Below are 22,546 nucleotides of genomic sequence, written 5' to 3'. Positions count from 1 at the left end.
AGCCAGGGCATTTATGGATTGCCTGACAGCAAGACTGAGCAGCTTCGACCCTTTGCAGCCTTGACCCTTTCCAGCCTGTGGCAAAAACCACTGGAGATGGAATTGTCCCCAGAGGTGGAGGTCACTGGGTTCAGGACCAGTCTCACAGATGGTCCAGAAGGACTGATTGTTCCCTGGGCTGAAATCTTGGCTACAGTGGTTCAAACTGCCATTATAGCACATGAGCCTGAAATGATTCCAAAAATTAAAAAAAAAAAAAGTAAACCTCCTTCTAAACAATAGATCCAGACTCTCTCTCTTTTCTCCTCTCTAATCCAGACCTCCCTCTTCCCAGAGCACGACTGTAAGGGGCATCTCAGGAAAGAGTCTAACCCAAAATATATATTATATATTGCCACATGCTTTGAAGCAATCTAATCCAATATTTTTCTCAATCTTAGTTGACAAATGCTTCCAAGCCATTGTCATGATAGCTCTATTAGAAAAGCCTCCAAGTTTAAACCTAGGAAATAATTTAACAGTTTACAGCCCATGTAACGTGGCAGGATCTCTGTCCTCTAGGGGGAGCTCTTAGCTGACAGCCAGTAGAGCAAGAAGTACATAAGGCAGGATAAGTAGCAGTCACTCTACCCAGGAACACTCAATTAGCTCAGCTAACAGCTCTTACAAGAACACCTAAATTAAGAAGGGAAAGGTAGCTAATATTTATACTAAGTATGCTTTCTTAGCTTTCCATGTTCATGCTGCCATTTAAAAGAAAAGAAATTTTCTTACCACTAACGGATCTCCTATAAAATATCCCCGGAAAATTAGCAGGTTATTATCCTCAGTTGATCTTCCACAAAAAAATAGCAGGGATGCATTTTAAGGAACATCAAAAGGAAAAAAGATAGCCAAAGGAAATAAATTAACTGATCAGGCAGCTAAGTCAAAGGCATGAAAGCTTCAAGTCATTTGCGCACTTCAAGGCCCTTTTAATCTAGAAAGGCTCCGTAAGAGAAATTAAACCTCAGTATTCCCTTACAAAAATAGAATAGGCCACTTCTCGAAGGCATACTTTCCAGCCCTCAGGATGGATACAGTCAAGATGGCAAACTCTATTTGCCAGCCTCCAGCCAATGGAAAATCTGGCTTACCAATATGCTCAGAAATTGTTTTCAGGCAGGAAACCTCTAAATTGGTTAAGCATGTAACCTCTCTAGCTCACTTCCAACAGGAACCGTGTCTATTTAACCCAGAAAATTTGGTATTAGTAAAACTCACCTCTGTCTCCTTCCCTAAGCCAAGCTGGGAACGGCCCTACACTGTTGTTCTTCCAACCTCCTTGGCAGGAAAGTTACAGGAATCAACTTCGGAATACTCACAATCAAGTCAAAGCCCCAAGCTGAGGAAGCAGCTCCTGACAGTCGAGAGGAATGTCCTCAGTACCGATGTAAAGAACAAGAAGATCTTCAGCTGAAAATCATAACAGATAAGCAACTGAGTGAGGGCTACTCATCTCAGTCCCACTCCTACCTCATCAAATATTTTTTATTATTTCTAAACTTTCCTCTCAAAGTTCACCTCCAAACAGTGGAACTTCTTTTTAGTGCATATTTGCAGAGAGATTTAATTATTCACAGAATTGCATTTGTAACCGTAAATTCCCAAAGAGAAATGTTAAATCTTGGCAAGCAAAGTTTTAAATGAAAATTATTTACTATGCCACTCTTGTGAAAACTGTTATAGTCACGCTACTATTTGCAATAGAACTATACACTGTGGCACCCACAATGTGGAATTCTGGTTGTAAAATTCTAATTGCCGTAATATTTTGCCTGATTATCAAACTTGTAACAAGATTAATAACTGCAGGAAAAATTTAGTCAAGGTTGTTTTTGCTTATAGCAGGATTAACAGTTATAGATATGAAATAAGCACGAAAGTGATACTATTATTAAGTTAGATAACACTTTTTACATGATGCACCTCAAGCTAAGAAAAGAATGTTGTAAAGAAAGGTACTTCATAAAAGAAAAGATTTTGTACGCTAAATTTCTTGCCCTAAAAAAAAAACCAAAACTGGTAGTTTAAAGAATGTATAAGACAAGTCAAAAAGTTTAAATATGTTGTAAGAAAGTGTATAAAAGTCAGCAGGGCGCGGTGGCTCTCACCTGTAATTTCAGCACTTTGGGAGGCCGAGGCGGGTGGATCATGAGGTCAAGAGATCGAGACCATCCTGGTCAACATGGTGAAACCCCATCTCTACTAAAAATACAAAAAATTAGCTGGGATTAGCTGGGCATGGTGGCGCGTGCCTGTAATCCCAGCTACTCAGGAGGCTGAAACAGGAGAATTGCCTGAACCCAGGAGGTGGAGGTTGTGGTAAGCCCAGATTGCACCACTGCACTCCAGCCTGGGTAACAAGAGCAAAACTCCGTCTCAAAAAAAAAAAAAAAAAGAAAGTGTATAAAAGTCATAAAAGAATTTAATAATTAAAGGAATTGTCAAAATTAATGCTAGAGTTATTTTAGCCACCCAGTGACGTATTTCTCCCAATCATATTGCAAGTTGTAAAAATGGCCTAAGCTTAAAGTTATTCTCTAATGGCAAGTTAAGGGGGCAATGTATGCTTTTCTCTAGGAAAAAGTTATTTTTATATTAACATTTATGGTAATATAAACCAACATCTAGGGGAGGCAAACCAGCCTTGCAGTCCATTGGTGTAACCAACAGGTGTCGAACTCTACTGTCAGTGATGGTCTATAGGGCCCCCACTAATGGTGGTAATCTTGGTTAACTCGTATCCTAACCCTATATTTTAAACTTTCCTGTAAAATTTATCTCTTTTCACCTAAAAGCAAGTAAACTTTCATGGTGTTGTGAGCAGAGCCACATAGACATGCCATTCTTCTGAGACCGTTAGATCAACCTCAGGAGAAGGCCCAACTGCTGTTACCCCACACACGCATCGTCCAGCACCCCTAATGGCAGTTAACTTTACTTCTCTTTGAGCGGGGGATATTACAGGAGTTATTAAAAAATCATTTTAGCCATACAGTAAGGGTAAAGGTTCTTGGAGGAAATTTTCCTGTAATAAGAAATAGCCCCCAATCTCTTTTCTTTTTTTTTTTTTTTTGAGTCGGAGTTTTGCTCTTGTTACCCAGGCTGGAGTGCAATGGCGCAATCTCGGCTCACTGCAACCTCCGCCTCCTGGGTTCAGGCAATTCTCCTGCCTCAGCCTCCTGAGTAGCTGGGATTACAGGCACGCGCCACCATGCCCAGCTAATTTTTTGTATTTTTAGTAGAGACGGGGTTTCACCATTTTGACCAGGATGGTCTCGATCTCTTGACCTCGTGATCCACCCGCCTCGGCCTCCCAAAGTGCTGGGATTATAGGCGTGAGCCACCTCGCCCGGCCTCCCAATCTCTTTTCTAACAGAAAAGGTGGCTTCAAGGGCTGGGCTGACAAGCTTTGATATGCAAATGCTGGCCACGAGAAACTGGGTCCACTTAAGATGGTGATTCTCACTGCCTTCTCCTTGTCACCACCTGTGCAAAGTGTGCTGGCCACCTCCAAATAACACAATGTGTTCAAAACATCATGATGATCCACGTTTGCATATTAAAGGCCTAAGGTGGGAGGGCCTTGTTTTTCCCAGGCTACATGAATTACACACCTAGTCAAACCAATCCTTTGGGCCCTATGCAAACCAGACACCGCCTCCTTCAGTCTCCCAGTAAAAGGGACTGCCTTTCTGTGCACGTAGGGTCTACATTACTGGGGAGCTGCTCTCTTCTTCCTTTTTGCCTATTAAACTTTTCACTCCTTAAAACCACTCCACCTGTGTCCGTGCCACTAACCCTATCAACAGCAGACCAAGAAGCCTGGTGTTCCTCTAGTAATCACAGCAGTAGGACTGCTCTGGTCCAATCTCTCTATCCTTTGCATCTTAACCTGTCACAGTACAGGAAAAGCTGTGCCTCTAAGATTGCACAGGTACAACAAATACCAAGCTGGGAAGACTGCTGTGTTTTTTTAGATGGCTGTTGACTATATCTGGATTGAAGGGATTCCTTTTCTCAACATTATTATTAGAGACCTGAGACATTTGCAAGTAGACTTTGTGTTGAGGGATGAAAATGTCATTACACTTTCTCACCCTAAGTCAGGTAAGGAAGTGAGACTTGAAACTGAGGAAGGGCCGGGCGCGGTGGCTCAAGCCTGTAATCCCAGCACTTTGGGAGGCCGAGGCGGGTAGATCACGAGGTCAAGAGATCGAGACCATCCTGGTCAACACGATGAAACCCCGTCTCTATTAAAACTACAAAAAATTAGCTGGGCATGGTGGCGCGTGCCTGTAATCCCAGCTACTCAGGAGGCTGAGGCAGGAGAATTGCCTGAACCCACGAGGCGGAGGTTGCGGTGAGCCGAGATCACGCCATTGCACTCCAGCCTGGGTAACATAAGTGAAACTCCACCTCAAAAAAAAAAAAAAAAAGAAACTGAGGAAGGGATGGAATGAAGATACCAACTGAGTGCCTTCTTTATGCCGTGTGCTTGGCTGTGCTTTGGTAGATATTGTGGTCGTTTTTTTGTTTTGTTTTGTTTTGTTTTTAAGACGGGTTTCACCACGTTGGTCAGGCTAGTCTCGAACTCCTGACTTCGGGTGACTGCTCTCCTTGGCTCTGATTCCAGCTCAGTCCACTGTGTTAGAGGAATTATTCCCAGGCAGGGAATAGGGAGACCATGGGGCTCTACTTGCTGCATGCCCTACTTATGTGAGTATCAGTCTTGCATGACCCTTTCTTACTGGCTGAAAATGTTGCCTGATACAATTCATGTGAGTTTATTGATTTTTATATCAGGAAGCTTAGTCTAACACCAGCCTCTCTGTCAACAAGAAGTAGACAGGCTATTTTCTTACTATTGCTTGAGGGGTTAAGTAGGAAGAAATAATTAGATTAGTGAGGGCAGAATACTGAATGTTATTTCTTTTTTTTTCTTTCAGGATTTCAAGGGCATCAGTTTTATGAAAAGAAATATTTTCAGAGATTTAGAGACAAAAAAAACCCAAAAATTTTAAAACCCACTGAACCTCTGAGTGTCTCTAATTTCTTTAATAAATATTACACCCATGTGAACTTTTAAGGCTCACAGATGTACCATGGTTACGTATGAAAGTAACATTAGGCCGAGTACAGTGGCTTGTGCCTGTAATCCCAGCACTTTGGGAGGCTGAGGCAGGCAGATTACCTGAGGTCAGGAGTTTGAGACCAGTCTGGCCAACATGGGGAGACCCCATCTCTATAAAAGTACAAAAAATTGGTTGGGCATGGTAACATGTGCTGGTAATGCCAGCTTGAGGGGCTGAGGCAGGAGAGGCACTTGAACCCAAAAGGCAGAGGTTGCAGTGAGCTGAGATTGCACCACAAAATGACAGCGTGAGGTTCCATCTCAAAAGAATAAAATAAAATTAAAAAGGTATCATTAGCCAACACTGAAGAACATGTATATGGGAACTGCCTGTACCATTTTTACAACTTTTTAGTAATCCAAATGTATTTTAAAATACAACTACTCAAGAAAAAAAGAAAAAATTTACTACTTCATAAAAGCATTTTCTAAAATGATTTATGTCTGAAAGTTATATATTCCTGAAACTCTCAGTACCTCTGTATTTTTTTTTTTTTTGAGATGGAGTCTCGCACTGTCACCCAGGCTATGGTGTAGTGGCGCGATCTCAGCTCACTGCAATCTCTGCCTCCTGGGTTCAAACAATTCTCCTGCCTCAGCCTCCTGAATAGCTAGGATTACAGGTGTGCGTCACCACACCCAGCTATTTTTTTTGTATTTTTAGCAGAGACGGGTTTCACCATGTTGGCCAGGATGGTCTTGATCTCCTGACCTTGTGATTTGCCCACCTCAGCCTCTCAAAGTGCTGGGATTACAGGCATGAGCCACCGCGCCCGCCTGTACCTCTGTATTTTTAATGTGCCTTGCTGTTTATATATTTCAGTGATTACCCGCCCATATTTGTCTAGTTTTCAGATGAAGAATGTGACAAGAACACACAGATCTAATGGATTTTAAACAGTGTATTTGTTTCTAAAGAGCATTCTCTTAGAAATACTCTCCTCTATCACTTAGATTACAAATTTGCCAGATAAGCAAAATGAACTCATTCTCTTCCTATTTCTCATTTTTCTCTTCTCCTGATCTTCATTCTCTGCTGCCTCTGTCTGTTTTCTTCTTTTCCTTAAGTGTATTTATCCTCATGTACTCACTCTTGTAGTTCTCATTCTAGGACATAAGGGCCAGTGTAGAGAGGATCAGCCAATTCTTGGGGAAGAAGCTAAGCCCAGAAGAAGTGAAGTTAGTCATCAAGCACATATCTTTCCAGACCGTGAAAGATAAAATCAGAAACTATTCCCTAGCACTTGATAGGGTAATAGATCACAGTAAAGGATGCTTCTTGAGAAAAGGTAAGAGTTCTAATATTAGGATATAAAAGAAATTAAGAATGAATTCCCCATCTTATATAATACACTAAGGGGACAAAAAAAATATTTGATGGTATAAAATCATGCAAGTGGTGCCTGACTTTGAAAGATTAAGAAATGATTTCCTGTGTTTTTAGGTTACAAAGAAGAATTCTGAAAATGCAGTATTATTAATGAACAGTGTATCTCCTGGGGAACTATCTGGCCACTCCCATTTTCCAGATATTGTTCATCATGTAGAGCACTCTCAGCCTTTCTTCCTAGAGAGCTTCTTCTGCTCACAGTGCTGGTCTAGGCCCTAGCCCTGTAGAGTGAGTCTTTCTTCATAAATACTGACAATAGGGAATGTCAATTCCACCGGAAGAGGAGGGTGAAGAAAACCCACGTGGAGGAAAACAATAAGAATAAAGACATGTGACTCACTCTAGGTCAGACCTTCACCTGAGACCCTATAATAAAAATGGGACATGGTCACCAGACAGTGGGCACTGGAAAGAATAAGGTTGGGTTGTTGACTTTATAGGGTAGGATAATCTTATTTTCAACTTGTACTACAACTTGTACTACAACTTGTCTACAATAAAGTGGTTGAGAAGACCTCAAAAAGAAGATGACATTTGCGCAAACAGCATTCCAAGTAGAGAGAACAGAAACTTACAAAACCCTGATGTGGAGGAACGCCAGCCATGATTGAGGAAGAACACTGGAAAAACACTAAGGTGGTTTCCGAGAGATCACAGTGTGGGGTTTCATTAGGGTTGTCTAGTCCATTATGAGGATTTGAATTCTACTCTGTGTGAAGTGGAAACTGACTTATGTTATAATGAAATTAATCTACCTGTTGTGTTGAGAATACATTGTAAGCATGACTATACAAAAGCATCAGAATGAGTTAGCGGAGTCTTACAAAAATCCATGTGGAAAATATTGGCGTCCTAAAGGTCAAATATAAAAGAGGTTCAAAGATGAGAAGCTCATCAATTGTGTCACATCTTGCTAAAGATTAAAGTGGATAAAGAACTAACTGACCAGGCCGGGCGCGGTGGCTCAAGCCTGTAATCCCAGCACTTTGGGAGGCCGAGGCGGGTGGATCACGAGGTCAAGAGATCGAGACCATCCTGGTCAACATGGTGAAACCCCGTCTCCACCAAAAATACAAAAAATTAGCTGGGCATGGTGGTGCGTGCCTGTAATCCCAGCTACTCAGGAGGCTGAGGCAGGAGAATCGCCTGAACCCAGGAGGCGGAGGTTGTGGTGAGCCGAGATCGCGCCATTGCACTCCAGCCTGGGTAACAAAAGCGAAACTCCGTCTCAAAAAAAAAAAAAAAAAAAAAAGAACTAACTGACCATTTAATTTAGTATCATGGAGAAGAGAAAAGAGAAAGGGAAGGAGAAAGAAAAAGAGAAAGAAAGAGAAAGAGAAGAGAAGGGAAGAGAGGGAGGAAGGGAGGGAGGGAGGCAGGAACAAAGGAAAGAAAGAAAGACTAGAACAATGGAGAAACTACTTAAAGAGTAACAGAGTTAAAATTTGAGAAAATTCAAGAATATTTTTACCACACTAAAATGGTGTAATAGAGTGGAAAATTACATGGAGTAGAAAATGCTTTAATAGAGTAGAAAATTACATAAACAATGTCCATAATTGTTGAAGCAACATCATGAGTCAGTGAGCAAATCACTGAGAAAAGTAAGCAAGGCTCAGATGAGTCATTGGCTTTCAGGAGGCACATAAACAGCTCATCCACAGTAATAAGTAGGGGCATATCTAGATGTGTGTGGGTGGTTTTTTCTTTAGAAAATTAAGGAACTTCTTTCGGATTCTGGTTTACCAATTAAATGTCTATTGAGGTCCACAAATCAAGATTATTGGGAAAAAGTATGAAAGGAAAAGCAATAAAAGAAAGTATGATTTTTCCTACACCAACGGGTCTTGTTGTAAGTGGATATAAAGTTAAAAAAAGATTAAGGTGAAATTTTTTCTGGTTTCATCTCGTATAATATTCAAAGTTGACTTTACCTCAACTTAGTGTTGATCAAATAAATTTTCTCTAGCTAAAACTGCAAAGAAGTCACCGTAATAATCAACTTTGTCATCTACATGTGGACTAAAAGTTTATTTGTTGATCAGAGGGGATGGATGGTGAGATGGTAGGATGCAAAAACTGTAATTCTCAACTGAGTTTAAGTACTGGAAAACTAGAGGTGTTCCAGCTCAGAGGTTAATGGAGGAGAAGACACGGTCACTGGAAAAAGTCAAGGAACAGAGAGGTGGAGCCAAGTGGCAGAATAGAAAACTACAGTAACTACCCCATAATGGCAACATGAATTTGAACAACTGTCTATGCAAGAAAATACTTTCCCAAGAGCTAAGGAAACCAGATGAGAGATCACAGTGCCTAGTTTTAGCATAAGAACCAGGAAAATGCACTGGAGTAGGTAAGAAGAACAATCTCCCATTACCCTTACCACTCATCTTGCAACTGGAGGCCATACAGCAGAAAGACCTGGGGGACAGAGAAAAAAGTTGCATAAGATTTTGGCTTGGACACCAGTAGTGGCCAAACCACAGTAAAACACAGCAGTTGGCAGAACCCCGGCCATTGATTATTGGCTTGTGGCAATGGAAAGAGATTCTTGACCTGCCCTGTGCCAGAAGGGAATCTGCCATCCCCTTAGGAAGGATGGAAGTCTCAGGCCACTTCACACCGGCCTGACTAAATTGACCTTGGCTCCCAAAAAATTCAATGGCAGGCAGGCTATAGTTTCGGGCCCTGGAGGTGTGAAGAGACAACCTACAGAATGTGACAAAGTATTTGGAAACTATGCATCTCACAAGGGCTTAACTTTCAGAATATATAAGGAACTCAATAGCAAAAAAGTAATCCATTAAAAATGGGTAAGAGCCCTGACAGACATTTCTCAAATGAATACATACAAATGGCCAACAACTATAATGGAAACAAAATGTTCAACATCATTAATCATCAGGGAAGTGCATATCAAAGCCACAGTGAGATATTACCTTATCCCAGTTAGAAGGGCTATTATAAAAAAAAAAATACCAAATGTTGGCAAGGATGTGGAGAAAGGGGAACTCCTATATTGGTGGAAATGTAAATTAGTTTGGCCATTATGGAAAATAGTATGGACATTCCTCAAAAATAGTACAAATAAGTTGACCATATGATCTAGCAATCTCATTACTGGACATATATCCAAATGAAATGAATCAGTATGTCAAAGAACTATCTTCACTCCCATATCTATCATACTACTATTCCAACAGCCAAGATGCTGGCTCAGCCTAAGTTCCCAACTATGAATAAATGGATAAAGAAAATGTGGAATATATATATATGTATACACACACATGCGCGCACGAACACTATTCAGCCATAAAGCAGAATGAAATCCTTTCATTTGCAGCAGCATGGATGAGCCCAGAGGACGTTATGTTAAGCGAAACAAGCCAGGAACAAAAAGATAACTACCACATGTCACTCACATGTAGAATGTAAAAAGCTGATCTCGTAGAAGTAGAGAGAAGAATGGTAATTATCAGAGACTAGAAATGGTAAAGGGATGAGACGAGAAGAGGTTGTTTAACACACACAAATGTAAAGTTAGATAGAATAAATTCCAGTGGTCTGTTATACAGTAGGGCGACAATATCTAATAATAATGTCTTACATATGTCAAGGTAACCAGGAAAGTTGACTTTAAGTTTTCTCAGAAAAAGATGGTTAATGCTTAACGTGATGGATATGCTAATTACAGTGATTTGGTCATTGTAAAATCTATACATGCAATGAAACATTACATTGTACTCCATAAATATATACATTCATTATATGTCAATTATAAATAAACCAAGTGCTTAAAAAAGGGTAAGAACCAAGCCAGCAGAGTAATATTAGAAAGATTATCATATGATTATAAGATTATATTAACTTTGATAATTGCATCTGAGAGACAGCTCCAGTGACACATGAACTATAAGCATCATGGATTGGGGATGTAACCTGAGGGTCAGTAGAAAGTGACAGTAAGAAGACATACAAGATAGTTTAGTTGTATCATATAAGGGTCTGTTACCAGTTAGGTCCAGGTCCATTCAGTTCACCTGCAGTAACTCAATAACTGTGACATGGGTTTTGCAGAAGGGAAAATATTTGCAAGAGCACCAAGGGAAGAGGTGAAAGATCAGCTCTCAAATCTATCTCCCTGAAGATTAGACTTAGAGATATTTATGGCTTGGATAACTGGGATGGTCTAAAGCACAAGAAAAGGGAATAGGCAGTGGTCCAAAATGAAGTAACTGGTTCATACTGCGCATAGTTGGGGTTCATGGCGTTTTACAGGACATATGTATGCAAAATGGCATTGCTACCATTACCTGAATGGGGGTTTTTGGCCCTCTGACATCAAAAAACCATCTCTCAGGTGTTTTGCAGAGGCCCAGTTGAACGGTGGTGGTCTGAATAGGATGCGAGCTGGCTCAAGTTCTTCAAAGACAACAGAAGCACCATTACCATGGTGACTGATAAATGTTACCTATACAGTAGCCAGTGAAGCTTAAGTTTCAGGGTTTAGTTGTGAACCTTCAACTACCATGGTCTTCAGCTTTTTGGGGAAAAAAAGCAAGCAAACTAAAACACTCAGGTGTGTGCAGTCATGACCATGGTTTTAGGTCAAAGGATGAGAGTTAAATAATGGCAAAAAGCATGCATGAAAAGCAAAATTAATAGGAAAAAAATCTCACTTTCACCTAAATAACCTGGGAAGAATTTGGGAGAACTTCCTTTCCTCAAGAGATGTGAATATTAAAAGAAGTATAATATCCTAATACAATGACTAGCATATAAGAAAAAGTGTGTGTTGGCCGGGCGCGGTGGCTCAAGCCTGTAATCCCAGCACTTTGGGAGGCCGAGGCGAGTGGATCACGAGGTCAAGAGATCGAGACCATCCTGGTCAACATGGTGAAACCCCGTCTCTACTAAAAAAATACAAAAAATTAGCTGGGCATGGTGGCACGTGCCTGTAATCCCAGCTACTCAGGAGGCTGAGGCAGGAGAATTGCCTGAACCCAGGAGGCGGAGGTTGTGGTGAGCCGAGATCGCGCCATTGCACTCCAGCCTGGGTAACAAAAGCGAAACTCTGTCTCAAAAAAAAAAAAAAAAAAAAAAAAAAAGAGAAAAAGTGTGTGATAGGTATCATTATTGTTGTTTTCTAGTCATCACAATATCATTAAGAGGCACATACTACAGATAGTCCTATTTAAGAGATGGCAAACTTGAGACTAAAATATTATAGTGGTCTGGGATAAAAACTAAAAGCAACTGACTCCAGACAGGAAACATTTAACCACTCACAATGCTGCCTGCAATTTTCAGTTCAGTGTTCATGACAGATCAGCAAAGGGACACACACGAAGAAAGTACAAATGAAATCCTGAGGCTCTACTTATAAACTTGAATTATATTTTTATATTTGACAGGAATCACTGGGGATTGGAAAAATCACTTCACAGTGGCTCAGAGTGAAATATTTAATAATATCTATCAAGAGAAGATGGCTGGACTTCCTGAACAGCTTTTCCCATGGGAATAGTGGCCTCGAAATCTTAAAATATGACACAAATGCTGATTCTCCCATTGTTCTTGCATAAAAGCATGCTCACATGAAGCATACTTTAATCTTACCATTCAGTTACACACTTAATGCTTGAATATAGTTTCTCATGAACCAAGTTTCTCATGAACCTTACACCATAGCAGCTTCAAAGAGATATTGAATATTTCACAGATACAAAACAGTAAATAAAACAATACTTTTTGTCCAACTGAAACTTTGTACTGTTTGATCAACTTTGTGATCTATTGTGCACAATGTTGACTATAATGAATAAAAATGCATTACATACTTCAAAATTGTGAAAAAAAAACTAGATTTTAAGTGTTTTATGCCCAAAAAAATGATCCGTATGTGAGGCAATGGATTTTTTAATTAGCCTAATTTAGTCATTTCACATTGTAAATATTTATCAAACATGACATTCTACTGCTTAAATGTATGTAATTATTACTTGTCAATTAAAAATAAAATTATAAACAAGAAAACAGTATTTTAACATTTATATTGGCTGGGTATGGTGGCTCACACTTGTAATCCCAGCAGTATGGGAGGCCAGGGCAGAGTGATCGCTTGAACACAGTAGTTCAAGACAAGTCTGGGAAACACAGAAAGATGTCATCTTTAGTAAACAAAACAAAACTCATGTGAATTTTAACCAGGTATAAAATAAAAACACTCTGCCATATTTGTGACTTATATATTTATGTATGAGCGGAAACATTACATACACATATATCACTGTCTCTGAAACATCTCCAATCACATTTCTGTGTTTTTAGCATCCCATAATTAATACCTATTCAAAAGTCAGTGTGTATATTTCTATAGCGGATGCTCTTGATTTCTTGTCAAGACCACCACACATGTGCACCTATGTTCCAATGACTGTGAGTGAGGCTGCTAATTGCTCAGGTGTTTCCTCTTGTCTACAAAATTGCTGTGAACCAATCAGGACACATCCTTCCTGGAAGACTATGTCTACCTCAAGACATCCCAGCAGCCAATGAATGACTTTATAAAAGTACTAAAGATTAACACTTCAATCCATGAACGGGGCAGATTTGTGGTGTCATTTATTTTCCAAACCCTCACTGAGATCAAGATGAAACTGTCTTCAGCCCAAGTCATATCCATATGTAATTTCTTTCACTCTGCCCTATCTTGCTGTCCTTACTTCCTTCCTCCAAAACACACTCATTCTCTAAGTCACTTATACAAAAATACCCATTTCAAATTTTTTCTAAGAAACCCAACTCAAGATAATGGATGGCAGAAGCCATCCTAGGAATTAATCAAACTCTAAGGATAGGATTCTGGAATGGGGCCACTTTCCAGCCAGATAGCAATGAGGACGCCAATGCTGTTGGAGTACAGACAGCCCCTGGCAAGCTCTCAAATAAACAGAGAGACCAAGAAGTTGAGCTCCAGACCTCAACTTGAGCCCTTGGTTATTGGTGCTCACATGGGGGTGACTTTGCTAGACAGGGGACAATCAAGTGTCTGGAGACATGTATGGTTGTCACAACTGGAGGAGTACTATCGGTATCTAGTGGAATAAGGTCACTAATGCCACTCAACATCCTACACTGCCCAGGACAGCTCACCATGACAAAAATTAATCCAGGTCAAAATGTCAGGAGTCCGAGGCTGAGACTCCTGTGCAACTTAGGGGATTGTGCTGCTTGCTGGGATGAGGAGAAATGGCTGGAATATGAGTCAAAGTCTAGAACCATAGGATGTTACAACAACAGGGAAGAAATAGAGAGGGAGGGGAGGGAAGAAGGGAGAAAGGAATTGGGAAAAATGAAGAGAAGGGATTCACTTGCCTCACCTCTACTGTTTCTTTCTTAGTTCAAGGGTTCATGTTTTCATTAAGCTCCAAAGCAATTATACCACATCTGTAACCCAGAAGTGGGTATCAGGTATACTTCAGCAGGGAAAAGAGGTTTGGTAGACTTCTGTGGTGACGCACAGGATGTTTATATCAATTACTTGGTGTTTGAAGTAAAAAATCAGGTGAGTTTAGAAGCTGCAATCACAGAACTGCAGAATTACATGAAAAGTCCCCAGTTCCTCACCTTTAATTGCAAGCCACTGTCTGATGTGGCCATAGGTACACACTGCACATGATGGAGACATGCAGAGAAGAAGGAAATTATTTACGAATTTGCTCAACAGATTTTATTTTGGGTTTTTAGAAACTGTGGCAAAATACACACAAACTAAAATTTACCACTAGTGACATTCACCGTACTTACCATGCAATTGGAACCATCATGAGGAGAAAGAAATAGATGATTGCACATGATACTTAGAGATACAGAGAAAAACACAGGATGTTCTGAGAAACAAAACTGAAAAATTCTACTCTGGATTCTTGGGCAATGAAAAAAGACTTTTTGGGAAACTGACATTAAATCAAAGTCCTGTAGAATGAGAGGTAGTCAGCCAGACAGAAAACAAATGAAGAGACTCCAGGTCAAAGAACTAGTTTGTACAAAGGCCTTGTGGTGGATGGAAGTCTAGACATGCTTGCAGTCAGAAAGAAGGATGGAGGCTGGTGAAGAGGGAGGGAGTGGGAGAGCACTGTGGGAGGAGTGTGACTGCATGCACAAGCAGACCCGCCCTAACCTGGAAAACCACAGAGGGCATTTTAGATCCCAACCTAAGAGCCACGGGAAGTCACAGAAAGGCTGTCAGTAGAAGAGGGACATGTCCCAGTGATCTAGACTAAAGTGCAGAGGCCAATTAAGAAGCTACTCAGTTTCCATGAGGTGACTGTAGCCTGGACAAGGCTATGGTCTGGGAGATGAAGAGGAAGTACTAAAGACAGATGTGAGATTTCTCTTCCCTTAATGGCTACAAAGAGCCTTCTCTGTAGCCTCTCATAGGATTCCTGCCTTCCACCCTATTCCCAACAACTCCAGTACTCTTCGTAAAAAATGCACAGTCATGTGCCCCATGCCCTACTCTAGCTTAAAACCCAGCAGTGAAACCTCAATAACTATTACAGTGGTTTTCAAACTTTAAAAGAAAATAAAACCACAACAGTTATCATGAAATTTTACATGGAATCTTGTCTTACATTGGCTTTTTTTACCCCATTTCTTTCCATAGTTCCTTTTGATTATGTAATATGCTAAAAAATTTTAACCCACAGAGATTCATCATAATTATAACAGTTATCTAACAGCTTGCCTGTGATCTCCACCAATTGTAGAGTTAGTAGAGATTCTTCCAAGTTCAGCATGAGAACCAAGCAAAAGGATGGTACGTGCACTCAACGAATACAAAAATTGTAGTGTATACACTCTATTTAATCACAGCTTTTAAAAATAGGTTCCTTTTTGAAATGAACATCAAAGCCAACTGTTGTTGAATCCCTAAAAGATCCCAGGGTTTCAGAAAACATGGTATGAATTATTTGCACCATGTGATCGAGTTGAGCTCCTTGGCATGGAACCTGAGGGTTCTCAAGCTCCATTATTTTCCTGCTTTCCTATCCTTTTCATCACATCTCCTTACCCATACACCTTCACTCTCGTCTCATTTCCTGTCCATACTAAAGCATTTATGATTCCCCTAAGAACTCCACATTTTTCCACTCCATTAGGCTATTCCATATATTCGTTCTTCTGAAAAGAACAGGCTTCATCATCCTCTGCCTAGAAAACTCCTCCATGATCAAAATGTTTCAACAGAGCATAGTTTTGGCTTGGAATCCAGTAACAGTTTTTTAGATTCCACTGGGGAGGACTACTGGATGAAATAAATATTTTTTAATGGTTTTTCAGGCTCTTCCCAACAATACTTCAAAGCACATTTATACCCTATTTTTATTTTGGGGATATGATGTCTGTCTGACCCTTTAGGCAAGTAGTGAAAACTTTCTGTATGAAAGATTAAAAAATGAATTTCACATGGATACAAAAGTGAACATACTACTGAGATTTCCAGTTTCTGATCCAGCAAGGAGCTAGAAGTCCTCACTCCATCTTAACAGCAAATAAAATGCTGAACAAACTGAAAAATCGGCAATTCTTCTTAGATCTGTCAAATAGGTGAGGTCAAAAGACAAGCTACTGCCTCCAAAGTTGGAGACAGTCAGGCAGACACAGAGAATCACAACTTACCAGAGCAGAAACTCAAAAGCAGAAATCTTTGTGCCTCTCAGGAACCAGAACAAGGTTAGGAAAACCTGAACTATAATTGATGAATTGGGAGGCTGAATGTGGTTAAGCCTGAGAGTTAAAAACCAAAAACAAAAACAGAAAAAACTCCAAGGAGACCCTGCCATAGAGGTTTCTTTATATTTTCATGAGTTTCATCTCCAAGGACTCTAGCAGGTTCCCACAGTAAAGATCTGAGAAAAGTCACCAGCTGGTTCTGGCAGAGGAAGAGGAAGAGTAGCCATTGTGAAATATACAGAGCATTCTGTTCAATGCTCTGGAGAGAAACCGTTTTACCAGAGCCTAACCTCTTGGGATTTTATCAGAGTCCAAATGACCTGGACAAAAGAAAATAAACAAGTCTGGTCCCATCTTGCCCTCCTATCCTACTTAAGAGGAGGGAGGGGTTTACTGAGAAGCACTTGTGAAATTCATAGTCCCTGGGCACAGGCTAAGAGACTGAAACCTTACCATAAGACTTGTTGAAACAATTGATTGGGAAGCCATTAGGCTGAGGTGGCTCCAGTACCCTGGATTCTCAACCTAAGCAAACCCAAGCCCAACTCAGTGTGACTGGTCTTTACCAATCAACCTCTAACTATTGACTTTCCACTGGAATGATCCAAATAAGGCTCTACTCTAACAAATCAAGTATTTTATTTGCCTTGTTTCTGAGTTCAACTCGTAAAAGCCTTTCCCTCATGCCTCTTCAGAGAGGGCCTAAGCTGCATGTGGTCTGGCAATGCCCTTTTCATGAACTGCTGTCTGCTTAAACTCTAAAATTTTAATGTGCCTAAGTTTATACATTATTTTGCAGACTATAGAACACTTCCCCTCTCGCAACCATATCTTACACCATGTTACTAAAGACTTGTCATGCAGCTCATTTTAGTAAGTACAACACATTCAGCTATCAGAAAAAATTGCAAGGCACTCTAATGGGCAAAAAACACAGCTTGAAGGGTTTACTTAACTCATTAATGTGAAAAAGTGGTGACGTGTTAAAACTAGCTCATAAAAGAACCCTCCCCAACCCTAAAAAAGTCACATTTATAGATCAAGAATATTAAAGTGGCTGGCTACAGTGGCTCATGCCTGTAATCCCAGCACTCTGGGAAGTTAATGTGGATCACTTGAGGCCAGGAGTTTGAAACCAGCATGGGCAACATACTGAGATCTCATCTATACTTTAAAAGTCGGCCAGACATGGTGGTAGTTACCTGTAGGCCCAGCTACTCAGGAGGCTGAAGCAGGAAGACAGCTTCAACCCAGGATGTCAAGAGGTAGAAGCTGCAGTGAGCTCTGATGGTGCCACTGCACTGCAGTGTCAGCAATAGAGTGAGATCCTGTTTCTTTTCCTTTTTTTTTGAGATGAAGTCTGGCTCTGTTCCCTGGAGTGTAATGGCACCATCTTGGGTCACTGCAATCTCTGCCTCCCAGGTTCAATCAATTCTCCTGCCTCAGCCTCCTGAGTAGCTGGGACTACAGGTGCATACCACCACACCCAGCTCATTTTTATATTTTTAGTAGAGACAGGGTTTTACCATGTTGGCCAGGATGGTCTCGATCTCTTGACCTTGTGATCTGCCCATCTCGGCCTCCCAAAGTGCTGGGATTACAGACGTGAGCCACCATGCCTGGATGCCCTGTTTCTTAAAGAAAAAAAAAATTAAAATTAAAATAATGTGCAGCAGCAAATAGAGGCAAAAACTGGCCTACTCCAAAATGGAGCTGGAGGAGGGAAGTAAACCGAGCCTCCTCCCAACAATTTACTTTTGTGTAGACAAGAACTAATTTACACTTCCATCAGAGATCCACAATGTGAGTTGGTAAATAACTCAAAACAATGACTAAGTAGAATCAAATAACCTGTACGCCATTATCTGTGCCAGGCACAATTATGACCACTTCATCTTCGCAACACTATTAGCTAAGAAACATTGTTCCATTGCACACATGAGCAAACTGAAGCTCAACAAGATTAAACAATTAATAAAAAACCACACAGCAGGCCAGGGGCGGAGGCTCACGCCTGCAATCCCAGCACTTTGGGAGGCCGAGGCAGACGGGCGGATCACCTGAGGTCGGGAGTTCGAGACCAGCCAGCCAACCAACATGGAGAAAACTTGTCTCTACTAAAAATAAAACATTAGCCGGGCGTGGTGGCGGGCACCTGTAATCCTAGCTACTCAGGAGGCTGAGGCAGGAGAATCGCCTGAACCTGGGAGGCGGAGGTTGTGGTGAGGCGAGATCGCCCCATTGCATTTCGGCCTAGGCAACAAGAGCGAAACTCCGTCTCAAAAAAAGAAAAATAAAAAGTCACACAGCAGACACACTCTACAGCTTAGGAGTCAACAAAACACCCACAGAAATGCATACAGGGTCGCACATCAAATCACACAACCTCACGGAGAATGGGCCTAACCTCACAGAGAATGAGCCATCAGATACGCCAAAGCAGACGCCGGGTGGTCCCACCCACCTCATAGCAAACACTTTCCCAAACTTAAGAACGTTTCCACGCCAATGTATTACCATTAGGCCCTTTCCCCACCTCCTCTTACAGCCTCCAACTAAGTCTGATCCTCGTACTGAAAAACACGGAACCCCTCAGAGGGCAACCGCTTGGTTCTCTGTGCGCAGGCGCAGCATTCGCCCAACACCTCCTAAGGGCACAAAGTCACGCCCCCAAGGCCGAGCTCACGCATGCGTACTCGATCATCAGCGGAACCGCCTCCACCCCGCTCTTCTTGTACTTTATGCCCCAGGTACCTTGTTTCTTAGCGGAGGTCGCCTCTGGATTCCGGTCTCTGGGAGCGGGGGCGTGGGGCTGCACATGCGCACTACGAGTCCTCGCCTACTCCCAGAAACCACCGGGGCCCCCAGGCGTTGCGGCCAGGGCTTCAGGTCGGTGCGCTCCAGAGAGACCTGAGTGGGCAGCGTCGCCGTTTCTCCTTTCTTGGACAGTATTTTCCCAGCGCCACGTCATAATGGGACATTATGAGGCTTGTGTTGCTTGGGGCCGCGCGGCCCGTCTCAGAGGCGCTCCGGGCAGGAGTGGCCAGCTGGATGGCTGGAGGCCCAGGGATCAGTGCAGGTCAGATCCGGCGTCCGGGCCTGAGTTTGGAGGTGGCGGGTGCGGCTAAGCCTGACAACAGTGCGCGCGTAATCAGTGTGGTGGCGTCTGTGCACACAGAAGACATAATTAAAATTGCTATTTGTGTGCATGGTTCTATCCCAGAATAGGCAACTGAGGCATTGGGAAAGGCCGTTACAGTTTTAGGAACCAGAGCTGCACGCTAAACAGTGTTTTCTTTGGACAGTGAAATCTGTCGTTCTTGGAGTTTGTTCAGGAACATGGTTGAAAATGGGTGGCAGTGGGTTCGAGAATCTGGTCTCTGAAGTTTCCCTCCTTCTCCTTAGCTCTGCATTTCCAGGACCCTGTCGCTGATCAGAACGCTGTTCCAGCACAGTGCGCATTAGCTATGTCTCAGGTAAGTTTTTGTTTTATCTTTGTTTCCTGCAACATCATAGGTTTTAAGTCCTGGGCATATCTAGTTTTGCTTACTTGGGTGGTAAAGACTGACACAGGGACAAGGCCCAGGTCTTTTCATTCAGCAACACATGGGACTGTAGGGACCTCTCTTCTCAGAGTCCATGTCCTGTACTTTCGTGTTCATTTATTCACCGAATGAATTATTCTGAATCTCCACTGTCACCAGTCGTCTTTTAAGCACTATTTGGGGGGTCAAAGATACATTCCCTAGAGAAGACGAGAGCCGTTATCTGGAGACTGTCATCTTCTTGAGTAAACGTGAATACTCAGTCATCTTTGACATTCTGTACAGCCCCAGACTGAGAGGACACAGCATAGAAAATGCTAATGAGTGGTTCAGACTCAGTAATGGTAATCTGCCTTTGGAAATTTGGGGGAATGGGAATGTGATTGACGTCTTGAGCATGAAAGTCCAGGTTAACGAGGTCAGGCCATTTACTAGGAACATTAGTGAAAGATAATGTTTGGGATCACAGGTTCCAGTTTGAAGTTGGGCAGTTAAAGGTATTTCCAAGAATTTCACAGATGAAGTCACAGGTTCTGTTCAGGGTATTTGCATGGTCTCTGAAATTTTGTGCAAAAACGACCAGATTTGATTCTTAGCCTGGTAAGTGTAGTCACCAAGACATTTTGTTTGAAAAATAGATTTTCTTTTCGAGGGGACACTTTTATTTTCTTTCTTTTAGGAAAAGAGGCAATATTTTCCCTATACATTCTATTTGTTATGACTGAAGCTACTCGTGAAATTGTTAAATTATGTTTATGTATTTTAAAAGAAAAATAAAAACTTTATTTAAAAAATTTTTTTAACTAATTTTAATTTTTAACATTTTTTTTCTTTTAAAATACATAAATATAATTTATGTATAACCATCATATAACAACTATGCAGAAAAAAACATTTTTATCACTTTAGTTTCTGTATTTTGATGTGAAGTATTTGAGCTTACAGCTTTTTTTAACCACCAGTTTTTATCCCGTTTTCTCCATGTTTCCAGTGCATTCTTAACTCCGTTGATAATTTCACCATCAAGATAGATTTCCATCACTCTTGCAAGTATTTTTTCATCTATTTTTCCCTTTCCTGACCCTCAAAGTAAAAGGATTTCTTGTTTTGATGAAGGATTTCTTGTTTCTTGGAAAAGGAAAACGATTTCTTGTTTTGATGACAGTGGATTTGTTTTGCTTGGCTTCACATAAATGGAGTCAAGTAGTTTGCATGTGTGTGTCTGGCTTCATTAGCTCAACATAATGTTTCTTGATATTCATTGATGTCCATTATTTGTTGTTGTTCTGCTGAGTATTCCATTGTGTTAATATATTAGTCTACTTACTCATTTTCCTGTTGATAGACATTTGGGGTGTTTCTAGGTTTTTGGCTGTTAATAAAACTGCTATGAATATTATTGTATAGGCTGAGTATCCTTTATCCAAAATGCCTGGGACCAGAAGTATTTCAGATTTTGGTTTTGTTTGTTTGTTTTTTAACATTTGCATTATACCTACTGGTTGAGCATCCTAAATCTAAAATTCAAAGTGTTCCAATGAGCATTTTTTTTAAATATTATGTCAACACTCAAAAAGTTTCAGATTTTGAAGCATTTTAGATTAGGGATATTCAACCTGTATATGTCTTTTTCTGATCTTTTAGAAGATGTAGTCATAGAAAAAATACTGGCATCTGGACACAGTGGCACACACCTGTTGTCCCAGCAACCTGGGAAGCTGAGGATCACTTCAGCCCAGCATTTCATCGCAATAGTGCTTCATGATCACACATGTGAATAGCCACTGCATTCCAGCCTGGACAACATAGAAAGACCCCTGTCTCTTAAAAGAGAAAGAAAATACTGGCATCTGAAGAATATCAAGAAAAAATTAAAAATTATTCATTAAATATATTGTAGTCTGTCTCATTTATGGTGACAGAATTCAGGAAAGCAAGAGGTGTGTCTTGAAGCAATCTTGGGAAATCTTGGAGCTGCTGGTAAATATTCAGTTTCTTGATCAGGGATCTGCTGATGAGTGGATTGCTTTGTGAAAATTTGACATATTATACACGAGTTCATCATACTGATCATGGCTCACTGCAGCCTTGACCTCCTAGGCTCAAGCAATTCTCCAGCCTCAGCCTCCTGAGTAGCTGGGACTACAGGCGTGTGCCACCATGCCTGGCTAATTTTTTTATTTTTTGTAGATGAAGTATTGCTGTGTTACCTAGGCTTGTCTTGAACTCCTGGGCTCAAGTAGTCCTCCTCTCTCGGCCTCCCAAAGTGCTGGTGTGGCAGGCCAGATCTCACCAAACTCAGGCCTCCATAAAAACTTTCAGTACTGACTGAGTGGTTAAGTTAAATGTTAAAAGCCAGTGCCCTTATACAAAGGCTGAAATGTAACAAAAGCCCACCAAGAGTTTTGCCTAGGCCTTTCCTGGGCCTGAAAACATGATAAAATAATGAAGGAATTCTTAATTGGACCCATTTAGGATGAAACAGGTTTTACTGGGGGTCTGAAGAAACTCCCTATGCCTCCACAAACAAGTTTATTGGAGGTCTGAAGGAACTCCCCAAACCCCTGTGGTTTAGCAGGAGACAAGATAAGGGTAATCACCCCAGAACCTGAACCCATTTAGATCAAGTTAATTTACTGAGGGTCCAGAGAAAGGTCTTCAAGACTGAGACCTTAGTCATAGATTAAAAGAAGTTAA

The 22,546-nt window shown here is 41.1% G+C and overlaps 1 long non-coding RNA gene across 1 annotated transcript; it reads right to left on the bottom strand.

Moving 5' to 3' along the window:
- Window positions 1–15,461: 15,461 nt before the first annotated feature.
- Window positions 15,462–18,913, bottom strand: LOC116539880. Its single transcript, XR_004264232.1, has 2 exons — window positions 18,841–18,913; window positions 15,462–16,315 (listed from the first exon to the last, which is right to left on the bottom strand). It is a non-coding gene; the product is annotated as an uncharacterized LOC116539880 (long non-coding RNA).
- Window positions 18,914–22,546: the final 3,633 nt, after the last annotated feature.

Source organism: Sapajus apella, unplaced genomic scaffold, assembly GCF_009761245.1.
Source record: "Sapajus apella isolate SASKATOON/1434 unplaced genomic scaffold, GSC_monkey_1.0 scaffold135, whole genome shotgun sequence".
Classification (NCBI taxonomy): domain Eukaryota; kingdom Metazoa; phylum Chordata; class Mammalia; order Primates; family Cebidae; genus Sapajus; species Sapajus apella.
Note: the sequence above shows the minus strand (reverse complement) of the source record. Positions and strands in the feature narration are given on the sequence as shown.